Source organism: Raphanus sativus, chromosome 8 (assembly GCF_000801105.2).
Source record: "Raphanus sativus cultivar WK10039 chromosome 8, ASM80110v3, whole genome shotgun sequence".
NCBI classification, from domain to species: domain Eukaryota; kingdom Viridiplantae; phylum Streptophyta; class Magnoliopsida; order Brassicales; family Brassicaceae; genus Raphanus; species Raphanus sativus.
The window spans coordinates 23,312,853-23,326,970 of NC_079518.1; the positions used below are offsets into that span (position 1 = coordinate 23,312,853).

At 26.8% G+C, this 14,118-nt stretch overlaps 1 pseudogene; it reads left to right on the forward strand.

Moving 5' to 3' along the window:
- Positions 1–1,952: 1,952 nt before the first annotated feature.
- Positions 1,953–13,550, forward strand: LOC108820315 (F-box protein At1g30790-like; annotated as a pseudogene).
- The last annotated feature ends 568 nt before the right edge of the window (positions 13,551–14,118 follow it).

A 14,118-nucleotide genomic window follows, 5' to 3' on the forward strand; every position in this document is an offset into this window, starting at 1 on the left:
AGCTGGTTTGTGCTCTGAAACTAAACTAAACAAAGTTGGAATCAACTATTTTAATCACTTTATGAAGTGAATATTCAGTTTACTAAGAAACTTAGATCCAACTATGATCATCTATGTAAGTACCTAAAAGAGAACCCAAAGGAATGTTCTCAAAGCGTTGATTGCTTTTGAATATTTAAAAGACCTTCATTAAATTTTATTTGGCAAAAAGGAGAGAGCTTTACAACATACTTTTGCTGGAAAACTCAAAAAAAAACATTAAAAATTGGTTGGGACCAAAAAATAAAATAAAAAAAACTAAACAAAGTAGTAAAGACATGGGCTCACAGCTTGGATTTACGAATGACTCTTGAAAATACATCCCAAAAACACAAAACAGGTCAATTTGTTCAAAAGAAGACAGTGAGGTTGAAAGAAGAAGCATGCAGCTTCCAGTTCTCTGCTCTTGGCATCTTCAAGAGAGTTCATGAGAAGCGTTTTATTTAATGGAAGGGACTAACTTAGAGTTTTACCTGCGGTGGAAGTTGAGCACATAATAATCCAGTTCTGACACCATCAATGATTCTATCTTCTTGAGGACAAACCCTGTCTGTTTCTCTGAACCATGTGGAAAGCTCAACGTTAGGGTGCTGAACATGAAACCAAATTAAAAAATATATCAAACATATCTGACCGAGAAACCCTTACCACTGCAGGTAACTGGAGTTCGTGGAGCTAAAGAGTAGACCGATCCCGCTTCCAGGTTAGGCTGGTGCGTCGCAAGACGGTTGACATTCACAGTCGTCGGCATCATGGTCGACTGAATATAAAAAAAAAACAGCATCAAACATGATTAAATAGTATTACATTTAACAGAATCAAAATTCAAGGCAACAGAGAATTAACAGAGACGATGAATACACATGAACTTCAAATCTTTTTAAACAATAAACAAATCATAAAATAATAAGAGTTACATAACCTGAGAGTCGATTAAAAGCATGTCGATGCCCATGAGCTCTCCACCAGGTCGGACGTTTCAGGCCTCCCAAAAGCGGAGTAAGCGAACTTCAACGGTGGAAAAGGAGTGGCCAGCCTGCAGAGCGGAGAGGACCGATACGTTAGCCATTTTACTGAGTAGTCTAGAACGTATGTGATGATGTGTATGAAAGAGGATAGCTTACATATTTATAGTCCAACTCCACCGTCTCTACACCATCTCTGAAACCTTAAAGGTCGCATGGAATCTAGATCGTGCCTTCTCGATTAATTGAGGACTTTAAGGTGATGAATCGGTTACAGAATTCGCCAGGGGAAGAAGATGGAAGGTCAGCCGCGCAGACAAAGTCGCCATAAGATCTGGAGTCGCGAAATCTAACTCACTTCAGGCTTAATCTATTACGCAGCGTTTCATCACTTGATACGTGACCTGATAAATCTAATATGGGCCAAACGAAATAAAGCCCAACTGATTTGAGTGACCCATCTGACGTGGCGCAAAGGTCTTTTCCTATTGATCTATTTAATTTGTCGACGTGGACACTTCCATAGAGCTTCGTATTGCCCTTTTAGTAGTGTAATAGATTCCTTAACTTTTTCCATTCAGCTAATTGTTCCATACTTCAACATAGCTGATACTACTCTTTTATTATATAATATAAATTGCCTCAGCACATGTCATTAACTTTCTTCTCTACCGAACCACTCTATATTCACCAAGAACAGAGTGTTGTGTGTGAGATAGAGCATGTGAATTTTTTTGAGTAATAATGCATTTGCGTAAGTTGGGATATTGTTTGTTCTACTCCTCCTTGATGCTCAGGTTGGTTTGATCTTAAATCTCAAAATCATAGTGTTTTAGCAATTCCGGCCACAAGTCTATTAACTTTTTATTCATTGCAGTATCAAACTTTTTATTCCATTCTTTGTGGTTTCTCAGATCTTAAATCTCTTATTCATCTCATAATCTTCACTGAGATCGTCTTTTCAAACATTTGTTGATGATGCTTTTTCTACAACTGTTTCAGGCCACTGTCATTGTTCACCGGCTCCCTGCTTTCAGGCAACGACGACTCAGGCTACTCTCATGCCGGCCACTGTCATTGTTCACCGGCTCCCTGCTTTCAGGCAACTTTGAACCCGGCTACCACTTGGTATCTGGTTCTGTCAACGGTTTTGTCTGCTTAGTACGTGTTGTTCCCTGGCTCCGTGTTTGTAGTACGATAATCGTTTATAATCCCACTACTAGACAAGTGGTGGAACTGCCTAAAGTTACGTCCAACTACATGTACGCACGTCTTGGGTACGATCCAGTCAAAGATCAGTACAAGGTGTTGTGTGTGGTGATGGCCCCGAAAATTAGCCAATCGGAGCATGTCGTTTGCACTGTGAGTTCATCTGAGAAACAAGAGTGGAGAAAGATCGAGAACACAACCGGAGGCAAGTCAACTATCACTCTGTCTACGGAGACACATACATTGATGATGCTATATACTACGGAGTTGGAAAGTCAGGTATAGTTAAGTTCGTTAGATCAGAGAAGACTGAGTCTATTAAAACATTCCACTCTTATAAATTACAACGGAAAATTGGGCGGTGTAGATTATCATTGCACAGAAAATTCGATGACATTGTGGGTTCTTGAGGATGTGGAAAAAACAGGAATGGTCGAGCATGACGTGTGACTTACCTTTTATGTGGGAAGATTTATTTGGTGTTTACGTAAGGTCCAAAGGAGTGAGTCAAACGGGCGAGCTTATGGTGTTCTTTCCGGGGTTAAAGCCATCTAAGCCATTTCATGTTTGCTATTATGATTTTAATAAAAGCGTATAAGAAAAGTAGAGATCCATGGGATCGGTGAGCTACTGATATGGAGATATTATATTTTACAGGTTGCACTGAGAATATTAGGTGTGCTGGTTTCTTTTGTAATAACTATTTTTCAACGTTTTATTAGTTCCATTCAATTTGATCATGAGTTTATTATCAGCTTTTGTTAAAACCGATTAAATCCTGGATTTTTTTTTTTGAAGATGTTAGGTTGCTTTTTTCAATTTTTCTAGCTGGGATTCATTACAACTTACTCTAAGCACTCACTGTAAACATGGCTTCACAGGTAAAAGAACATGCTCATCAAACAAGACACTGAAATAATTTTAAAATTGCATAATGACTTATATTTTATAACATATAAATACAATATATATGCTGCACAAAACAAAATACAAACATATAATCAAACTTATAGAAAAACCAAGGACGTAGCAAATTATAAGAACAATTACGAGTATTGGAAAATGTAAAATAACTACATAATAAAAAATAAAATTTCTTTATTACCTATATAAACATATGATTTTTAGTAAAAATAAAAAATTGAATAATAAATATATTTTAAAATAATTTACATAAATAGAGATGAAACGTAATTTTTTTTTTTTGCATCCCGCCCGTAGGGCGGACCAATCCTAGTACGTACATAAAAAATAGTTTTTCTTAGGTTCATTCCCTAGGATGAACCTACAGGGGTGAACTGTAGGTTTATCAACCAATATTATTTACTTATCTAAGATTTAATATCTTTTTAAAAAATAAACAAAATAAAAAAAAACTGTCCAGTTATATTATGATTTTAAAATAAATAAAAATAAGTAGTAATTACCAAAATAAATAATTTTTTAAGTATTATTAACGCTGTCACCAAAACAATAAAATCTAAATCTTAAATCCTAAACCTAAATCTCTAGGTAAACTCTAAACCTTTGGGTTAATCCTAAACCCTAAATCATAAACATTAAAAACTAAATCTTAGAAATTCTAAATCCTAAACATTCAACCCTGAACACTTGGGGTTTAAGATTTACCCAAGGATTCATGGTTTAGGATTAAGGATTTAGGATTTAGTTTTAATGTTTATGATTTAGTTTTAATGTTTATGATTTAGAGTTTATGATTCATCCAAAAGTTTAAGTTTTATCCAAGGGTTTAGAGTTTAGGGTTTAGGATGTACAAAAATGGGTTTAGGGTTTAGTGATTTATTGGCGGCGTTAACAATATTTTTTTTTGTAATTACTACTATTTTTTATTTATTTAAGAAATATAGTATAATTTGATAAATTCTTATTATTTTGTTTGTTTTTTAAAACATATTGAATTTTAAATAACTAAATCATATTTGTTTGTGAACATAAAGGTTCATCAAAATACAAAACTGGTTGATGACTAGCATTTTAGATTGAATTTTCTACAGTAGGCTCCACCTCGTTTTATCTCAGAGAATGTATAAGTCGTACGCTTGTAGTATTGGAGGAGAGATAGGTTACAGTCCTGGATGCATATGGTTAGTAGATAGTCTGTACGTTTTACTAATCATTCCCAAGCCGCTAGTTCGTAAAGCTATCTGTAAACCCTCCAATCTGAAATATTGTAAAAAACAAGATTTTTTTTCGAAATAATATTTGAGCAAACTTTTCTTATTAACAACTAAACATAAAACTATATAAAAGAAAGCATTTGAGCATTACAAATTAAATAGGAGACTAAATACCGGAGAAAATTACAATGTCACATACTTTGAAGTTTCCTCTTTACATCTGGATATACTTCAAGCATTTGATGCACTTCTTACTTATAAGTTGATTAAAATACCCTCATATCTAAACTAACTAGAACCAGAAGTTAGTATGTCTAATTAATGGGTCAATCCAAACCAAACTATGGATCTTAATGGATAGAAAAATTAACTACATATGGATTAATGGATAAAATGGATTAATAAACTTAATGAATGAATTTGATTAAAATGGTTTGAATTGTAATGGTAACTAGATTTTGACATGCACTTATAAAGCTAATGTATTATTTCTTGTCCAAATTTCATATATATATATATAGGCTTATCTATTTTATGATGCGTCCACGTCATCCTGGAGAGATAGGCATTTTGCGACACGTGTCAACACCTAAGGCTGTTTACGATTTTTGGTTTCCTGCTGGGTCACTTAATCCATTGATATGATCTGAGCTTTTATTTCTTTTGCACATTTAGCCCAAACCAGAAGCTCAAAGTTGAACACACATGTTAAAAACTCACGTTCATTAAGATTCCATCTACCGTCTTCTTCTTGCGCCGCGAACTCAACGACGAAAACACACAGAAGCCTAAGAGCATCTCCAACCCTATGCTATTTATGCCTCTATATACTATAATAGAGTAAAATCTATTCTATCCCACTTTTATTTCTTCCTTCAAAATAGAGATTGCTATATTTTCCTCTATATTTAGAAGTAAAAATTGCATTTCTCTATATTAGAGATATACTTTTTTTATTTACAAAATAGTCCTTCAACTTTTTGTAATTAGAACTAAAAATATGTTTATGGAGAAATTCAATTTCTTTTACATATGACAACACAGTTTTTTGTTTACATAATTTATTTAAAATTTTCAAAAGTAAAACCATAAATAGACAATATTAGTTTTTATTTTAAAAGAAAAAAATTATTTAACAAATGATATTTAAAGTTTTATATGTAACTAAAATTTAATTATTAAAGTTCCACTTAGGTTTTTCATATTGATAACATATTTAAGTTTAACCTAAATATCTTATCTTATTATATAAAGCTTGGTTCTTCAAAGTTACTAATTAACATGATCCTGACACATGTCAATCATATATTTAAGATTATGACATGTGTTAAATACTAATTTTTGTAAAATAACTATTTAATAGTAATTTTCCTTTTTTAAGTTTTAAACAAATATTGTAAGCAAAAAAATTCATTAAAAAATTATTTAATGGTATTTTCCTTTTCTTATATTCAAAACAAAGAAAATTATAAAAGCTATGTGAAGCTTGGTTCTTCAAAGTTATTAATTAACATGATTGTGACACATGTCAATTTTAAATTTAAGATTGTGACATGTGTTAAATAATTTTTTATATAAATAATTATTTAATAGTAATTTCCTTTTTTGAGAAAAAGTATCTTATTATAGTAACTAGATTTATCATAAGATATTTGTTTTACAATTATCTTTTTATGACTTTAGAAAAGGAAAATTAATGTTAGTATTATTGTAAAAATCGGTTTTGATACAGAATTTGTTAAAACGAAAATTACTATAACTTTGTTTTGCAAATCATGTTAATATGTCAATAATAAGATTGTAGTTTTTTTGGTTTATGATCTTTTAATTAGGATTTGAATAAAGGAAATTTAACATTAAACATTCTTTTACAATTTTTTGGTTTAAGATTTTTAAAAAGGATAATTACAATCAAATATTTTTTTGTTTCTTCAAAGTTAGTAATTAATATGATTGTGATACATGTCAATTTTATATTTAAGATTATAACATGTGTTAAATAAAAAAATTCATATAAAAAGATATTTAATAGTATTTTTTCTTTTTTTTTGAGAAAAAGTATTGTAAATAAAAGTAACTAGCTTTATCATAAGATATTTAAAAAAAAATATTTTAATGATTTTAGAAAAGAAAAATTAATGTTAATATTATTATACAAATCGGTTTTGAAATAGCAATTTTAAAAACGAAAATTACTATAACTTTCTTTTACAAATCGTGTTAATATGTCAATAATAAGATTGTAGTTTTTTTTTGTTTATGACCTTTTAATTAGGATTTGAATAAAGGAAAATAAAAATTAAAAATTCTTTTACAATTTTTTGATTAAGATTTTTAAAAAGGATAATTACAATCAAATATTTTTTTTACAATTATCTTTTCTTTATGATTTTAGAAAATAAAAATTATTGTTAAATATTGTACAAATTGATTTTGGTATAGGAGAAGGAAAATTAGTATTACATAGTCTTTTACATTATATATTGTTAAAAATACTTTATAGTAATTTTCAATTTAAAAAAAATCTAAACAAAAATTAATTGTAAAAAGGATGTGAATTTTATTTGTTATTTAAAAAAAACATTGTGACATGTGTAGAAAAATATGATACAACTCTCTTATGTTGATTTAAAGAGATTTAGAAAAGGAAAATTAATAACTTTGAAGAACCAAGCTTTAATTACTTTTTTGTGGTTTATGACCTTTTGATTTAGAGATTTAGTAACTTTTTCAAAAGTCTAAACAAAATTAGATTGTGAATGTGTCAATAAAAATCTGTCATTACTTTAAAATTGTAAAAATATTAATGATATTGAAAAAACAAATTTTGAAAATGGAACCTATTAAAAATGGCAAAAAGTATTTTTCATATTATATATGCAAAATCATACAATTTCATTAAAAATATTTTTCATTTTTTATGGTTTTCATAAAATTAAAACATTAAACAAAACCCGTTGCAACGCAACGGGCTCATATCTAGTATTATATAAAGCTTGGTTCTTCAAAGTTACTAATTAACATGATCGCGACACGTGTCAATAAAAAATTTAAGATTGCGACATGTGTTAATCTATATTATAATTAAATATATATATATTAAGATAATAACAAAACATAAATTTTGGTAAAAAGCAATTGTAAGTATATCTAATAGTAATTTTCCATTTTAAAATCCTAAACAAAACATAGTTGCAAATGATTATTTGATAGTAATTTTCCTTTTAATATTTTTAAAGAGGTTAAAATTTATAATGATATAAAATATATATACTAAGATAACAAAAAACGAATTTTGAAATACATTAATTTTGAAATTGATTTAATAGTAAAAAGGAAAATTTTAAAAGTACTTAATAATATTCTAAAATTACTTAATAGGAAACTTGGTTCTTCAAAGTTGTTAATTAACATGATTGTGACACATGACAGTTATATATTTAAAATTGTGATATGTGTTAAACTACTTCATAATTTAAAATAAATATATAAGATAATAAAAAAGATTTTTGGTAAAATTAACTATATTATAAATTTCCATTTTTAAAATCTTAAACAAAATATAATTTTATAGTAATTTCCTTTTTTAATAACGTGACATGTTTTAGAATATCTCATGATTAAAACAATATATACTATGAAAATAAAAATAAAAACAAAAAACGAATTTTAAAATTTATTTAATAGTAATTTTTTTTTAAAAAAATTACTTAATAATATTCTTTTAGAAATTTTATTTAATAGAAATTTTTCTTTTAATATTTTGAAGTTGTGTTAGAATATCTCATGATTAAAAATATATATACTAATAATTTGTTTTAAAAAATAATAATAATAATAGATAATTTAATTTTAAAAATTATTTAATAGTAAAATTTAATTTTAAAAACTATTTAAAATTAAGTTTTAGAAAATTTCCTTTTTACAAATCTTATAGAAGGGAAGTTTGTAAATAACTTATTTAATACTAATTTTCCTTTTCCAAAATCCAAAAAAGATAACTGTAAAAGATTATTTGATATTAATTTTCCTATTAAAATTTTGACATTTGTTAAAATATCTCATGATTGATAAAATATATAGCAGAATAATAATTTTTTTAAAAGTAATTTTAGAATTATTTTTTGGTATTTTTCTACACTTTTTATTTACAAATTGTTTTTGAGAAAACCAATTTCGCATATAATTAATAGTAAAATTTAATTTTAAAAATTATTTAATTGTAAAGTTTAATTTTAGAATTATTTAATAGTATTTTTTAGAAAATTTCCTTTTACAAATCTTAAAGAAGAGAATTTTGTAAAATAACTTATTTAATACTAATTTTCCTTTTCCAAAATCCAAAAAAAGATTATTGTAAAAGATTATTTGATATTAATTTTCCTTATAAAATTTTGACATTTGTTAAAATATCTCATGATTAATAAAATATATACCAAGATAGTAAAAACAATTTGTTTTTTAAAAAGTTATTTTAGAATTATTTATTGGTATTTTTCTGCACTTTTTTATTTACAAAAAATTTAAACAAAAAAACATATGTCAAATAATTATTAATACTATTTTCGTTTTCTAAATTTCTAAAGAGAATATATTGTAAAACAATTTGATAGTAATTGTTCTTTTCTAAAATTTTAAACATAAGAAAAGAAAATTGTAAGATGATGTTTAATAGTAAGTTTTTTTCTTCAAATCCTAATAAGAAAGATTTGTAGGATAATTATTTTAAGTATTTATTATTAATAATTAATTTCCTATTTAAAAATCATAATCCAAAAAGAACTATATATATATATATATATATATATATATATATATATATGTGTGTGTGTGTGTGTGTGTGTGTGTGTGATTCAACTCTATAATTTTCTTTTTAAAAATCATAAACCAAAAGAATTATAATTATACACATCTATATATGTGATTAAGCTCTCTCATCTATACATGTTCTTTCACATCTTCGCGTGTTATCTTTTTTTTGGTGTCACATGTTGAGGAAATAACTAGATATCCTGATATTTCACATTAAACTGATGTTGAATTTAAAAAATAAAAGAATATAATTGTCATGCTGTTATACATTAGTTTTTGTTACAATTATACTTAGGCGTTTGTACATATAGATGTAGGGGTGGACATGAATCGGATATTCAGATATTTTGAGATATTCTGATCCGACCCATTTTGTCAGAGTAATCAATTATTTGATCCAATTCGATCTGTATCCACACGGATATTCGGTGTTCCGGATTTTCGGATAATTTTATATTTTCGATCGGATATCCGATTCGATCTGTAAAAATAAATTAAAATTAGAAAATAAATCATTAATAAAATAAGATAAAATAATAATAACATTTTATTACAAAAAAAAATTATTACTTTTAAAATTCTAATAAATAACTTAATAAATTTATTAAAAAGTACTATAAAACTTATAATAAGATATAATATTTAAATAATTATATATATATACGTCTTTACATACATGTATATGTATTCATATAACGGATCAGATCAGATATTCATTCTTAATAATATTAGTATTTTTGTGATTTGCTTCGTTTCTTACAAATATTGCATATAAGTATTTTCTTTGCTTTGTAGAGTTACAGATATTTGGAATTTTGGTTCACATCGAAACAGATAAAATCAAAATTTACGGATATTTTGTCTAGATGTTATGCTATTGTGACTAAGTTAATGGGACTATTATGCTTATGTGTGATTATGATTATGTGTGTTTATTCTTATCAACCTATAAAAATTGGTTATGATGTTGTAGATAATGCTACTATGAAATTTAAATCAAAGAGAACGACTTTGCAATGGATTGTTGCAGGTCATGCTATTAAGGAATTTAAATCAAAAAGAAAGACTTTCCAATAGAATAATGTTACTAATAACTCGCCTATACAACATGAATATTGAAGCTGAAATCATAATCGGAAGTTATGTGGAAAAACAGATTTTAATTTCTAGAATAAGTTTCATACCAATATATGCAAGATGACATTTCAAAATGAAAAGACTTCAATTTCCTATAAGAGTGTTCTATGAAATGACTATCAACAAGAGTTAAGGTCAAAAATTAAAAGGTTGTTCTATTTGTCGAATCCAGTCTTACAATTATACATCGCACTATCAAGAGTCACTACAACTAGAGAACTTCAAATTTTTAAAACATAACGATAATAGTGTTTTACAAAATATTTTATATAGAAAAAGATGTTAAAGTCACACCATGAATGCGAAAATAAATAAATTTGATATTTTATCTAGAAATATATTCGATATTTAGCTGACTATCGATAAAACATACTGATTGGTGTTATTTAATATTAATATTTTTAATTGTGTCGTTTTTAATTTATCTTACACAATATAAACATTATCGAGAGTTCACAATTCTATATATTTCAGTTAACTATAGCTAATATTATTTTGAAAAAATAATAAAAAGTGATGTATTTATTAAAAAAAATAAAAATATTAATGTACTATTTAAAACACCATTATTAGTGAAATAGAATATCAATCAAAATTTATGTAAGAAAACAGATTATTGTTATTAAAATGTCACCAATATATACTGAAAATCCAAGAATTAACGTGAGAAAAATATTTCAAATTTTTTTATGTATTCGTAAAATTAAAACATCAAATAAAACCCGTGCAACGCACGGGTCCATGTCTAGTTATTAATACAGCATACTCCAACAACTTTGATAAAAAGTTCATTTCTCATTTTGTAATGCATTAGTTAATCATTTATAGCCAAATATAGTAATATTAATGGCTAGATAATTTCTATTTTATTTTATTTTATTTTGTATTATTTTTTTGGAGTAAAATGTCTACTTTAAATACTACTAGATTTTGACATGCGCGCCCGCACGGGTGTATATTTTATAAAATATATTACTATTTGTTTTTTCATGTCAATATTAGCGGTTGGCAAAACCCAATTCCAAAAAACGAACTGATCCTAATAAAAAAATAGTACCAAAACTGAACCAAAATCGATTAAATATCTGAATTATTCAAAATTTTGATATTTAGAGAACTGAAACCGACTCCGATCCGAACTGAAGTATTTCGGATACTCGAATGTACCCGAGATAGATTTATATACTTATGTACATATTTATTATCTTTAGATTTAATGTATATAGAAACATCCAGAATATATATATATATATATATATATATATATATATATGGTACTTTTAAGTTGGTTTAAATACTTGAAAATATATACAAATAGTCAAAAGTAAATATCTAAATATTTAAAGTATACTCAAAACACCAAAAATACTAAAACTAATTATGATTCTCTATCCAAATATTTAAACCAAATCAATTTATATGTTAAGTTTAGGTGTTCTGACATATGTTATTCAAATTTATATGTGATAAATTATTTTGTTTATAGATTTTGAGAAATTTAAAGTATATAATGAATTTTAAAAATTTAAAAATAATTTACATGGGTTTTCCGAACCCCCAAAGATCTGAACCGAATCCAATCCAAAATTTAGAAATATCCGAATTGGACTGAAATCGTTGATCCCTGAAACCCTTAACCCAAAAAAAACCCGAATGGATACCCGAACGCCCACCCCTAGTCACCATTATATATCATATTTTAGTCTTCACAAATTAATCGTATTTTATACCTACCATCATATAAGTAATCATATAATTAATAGTATTTAATATGTACTATCATATAAATAATCACATGTATTATATTTTTAAAGCTTAATATGCTATAAAAAAATAATTTCAGGTGATATATGAAATTGGGCTTTGTATTGTATTTTTCTTATATATTGAAAAAAGTTTAGTATTGGTTACTGGAAAATATTTTATTAAAAGTAAAATTTTGAATATATGTATATTTTTGAATCAATTTTTGATATAAATCAACTTCAAATTATTATTTTGATTTGAAATATGTATACAAAGTTTAAGTTTTGTTTTATGATTATTTTAGAAAAAATGTTTTTAGGTAATTAGATTAGCTCATTTTCGTATATTTTAAAGCTGGTCCAAATATATAGTTTTCATAATATAATAGACTTCCAATTTTTTAATAATATAAATGTATTACGTTTTTCTTAATATACTGATATCCATGTTTTCAAACAACATTATATTCCTTTTTAATATTCTTATTCATGTTTCCAAACTAACCTATTTTTTAATTTGCTATTTAATTTGTTATCCATATTTCCAAACAAACCTCATTTTTAAATCTGCTATCCATATTTCCAAACAAATCTCATTTTTAAAACTGTTATCCATGTTTCCAAACAAACTTAATTTGTACTTCAGTTTTAATAATATAGAATATAGATTACAATTTTATGAAAAAAACAAAATTTTAATGAATGGATCAATTTTCAACATTCAATAAGTAATAGGTGTTAATGGAAAAAAAAAGAAATATTGTATGAATAGAGAAATACATTGGAGCTGAATTCATCTTTATTATAGAGAAAAAAATAGGAAATACATAGGAGATGGTCTAAAGCGACGTTCCGAGCTACGTAACGTTTCCACCATCCATAACTCTGTTCTTTACTCCGCGTTGTTTGTAGTTAATCCACTCTTCCCACTTGGTGCAATCAATCTCTCTCTTCGTATCCACCGTAACCGGCTTCAGCTTCGGATATAAATATGACATCCCACCTTCCTGCGATGTATAGTCCATATCAAACAAATTATAGGCAGAGAGAAAGCGAAGGAGGAGGAAGATGCTGATGCCAACTGAGAATCTGAACACGTTAGGTTTCGCCTGCCAACTGAAGAAGTAACGAATCTTGGTTCCTTTCGTGGGAATGAGACAAGAACTAACTGTCATTTTGTTCTGTGTCCAGGATCTTCAAGAAGAATCTTGTATGCCACCTGATCTTCCTCTACTGCAAAGTAGAACCAAAGAGAGTCAGTAACATTTCTCGAAGTTTGTTTCTTTATTTAACTGTTGAATGTCTGTGTAATAGTCTTTCATGTTTCTTTCAGTTGTTAGAGCTCTGTCAAATTTTGGGTTTAATTTGCAGGTCTTCTCTTGCGAGAAGGTGACCAGTCTTAACTATCTAGATTGCTATTCTGCCTAACGAGTGTCCGCGTGTAAGACCTGTAAATATTTTTCGATGTTTTTTTCTTATAGCGTTTCAAGTTCATAGGTCCTTGAGCCTAGGTGTATGGTTTCGACTTAGTTCTGTTTTGCCTCCACTTTGCAGTGGTCTCTGGTGTTGATGTAAGTTTATCCTTAAAATTTTAGAAATGGTTCAAGTTTAATTTAAAATTTTATAAAGATTTAAACAGTTATTTATTCTTTCATAATTAAACTTAATTATTTAGAAATTAGTTATTTTATCCATTAAAATATTTTACAGTTAAATAAAATATATTAGATCAAATTGTAGATTATTTTAAAATATTGTATATATATATATATATATATGTATTTGTATATGTATATGTATATGTATATGTATATGTATATGTATATGTATATGTATTATTTAATTTGAATGAAGTATATAAAAGTTAGAAATAAAAGTCAAAATACAAAAAATTGTACATAAATACTATAAAAATATTAAATGGATAACATAATTATTGAATAGCAAATTGGGTATATCGTAAAAAGCTACATTAAACAAATATAAATTACTTTTTTTTCATCTTTTATATTAATAAACAGAAAGGTATGTTACAAGATGGGTCCATAAACGACCCACTTTTAAACTTAACTG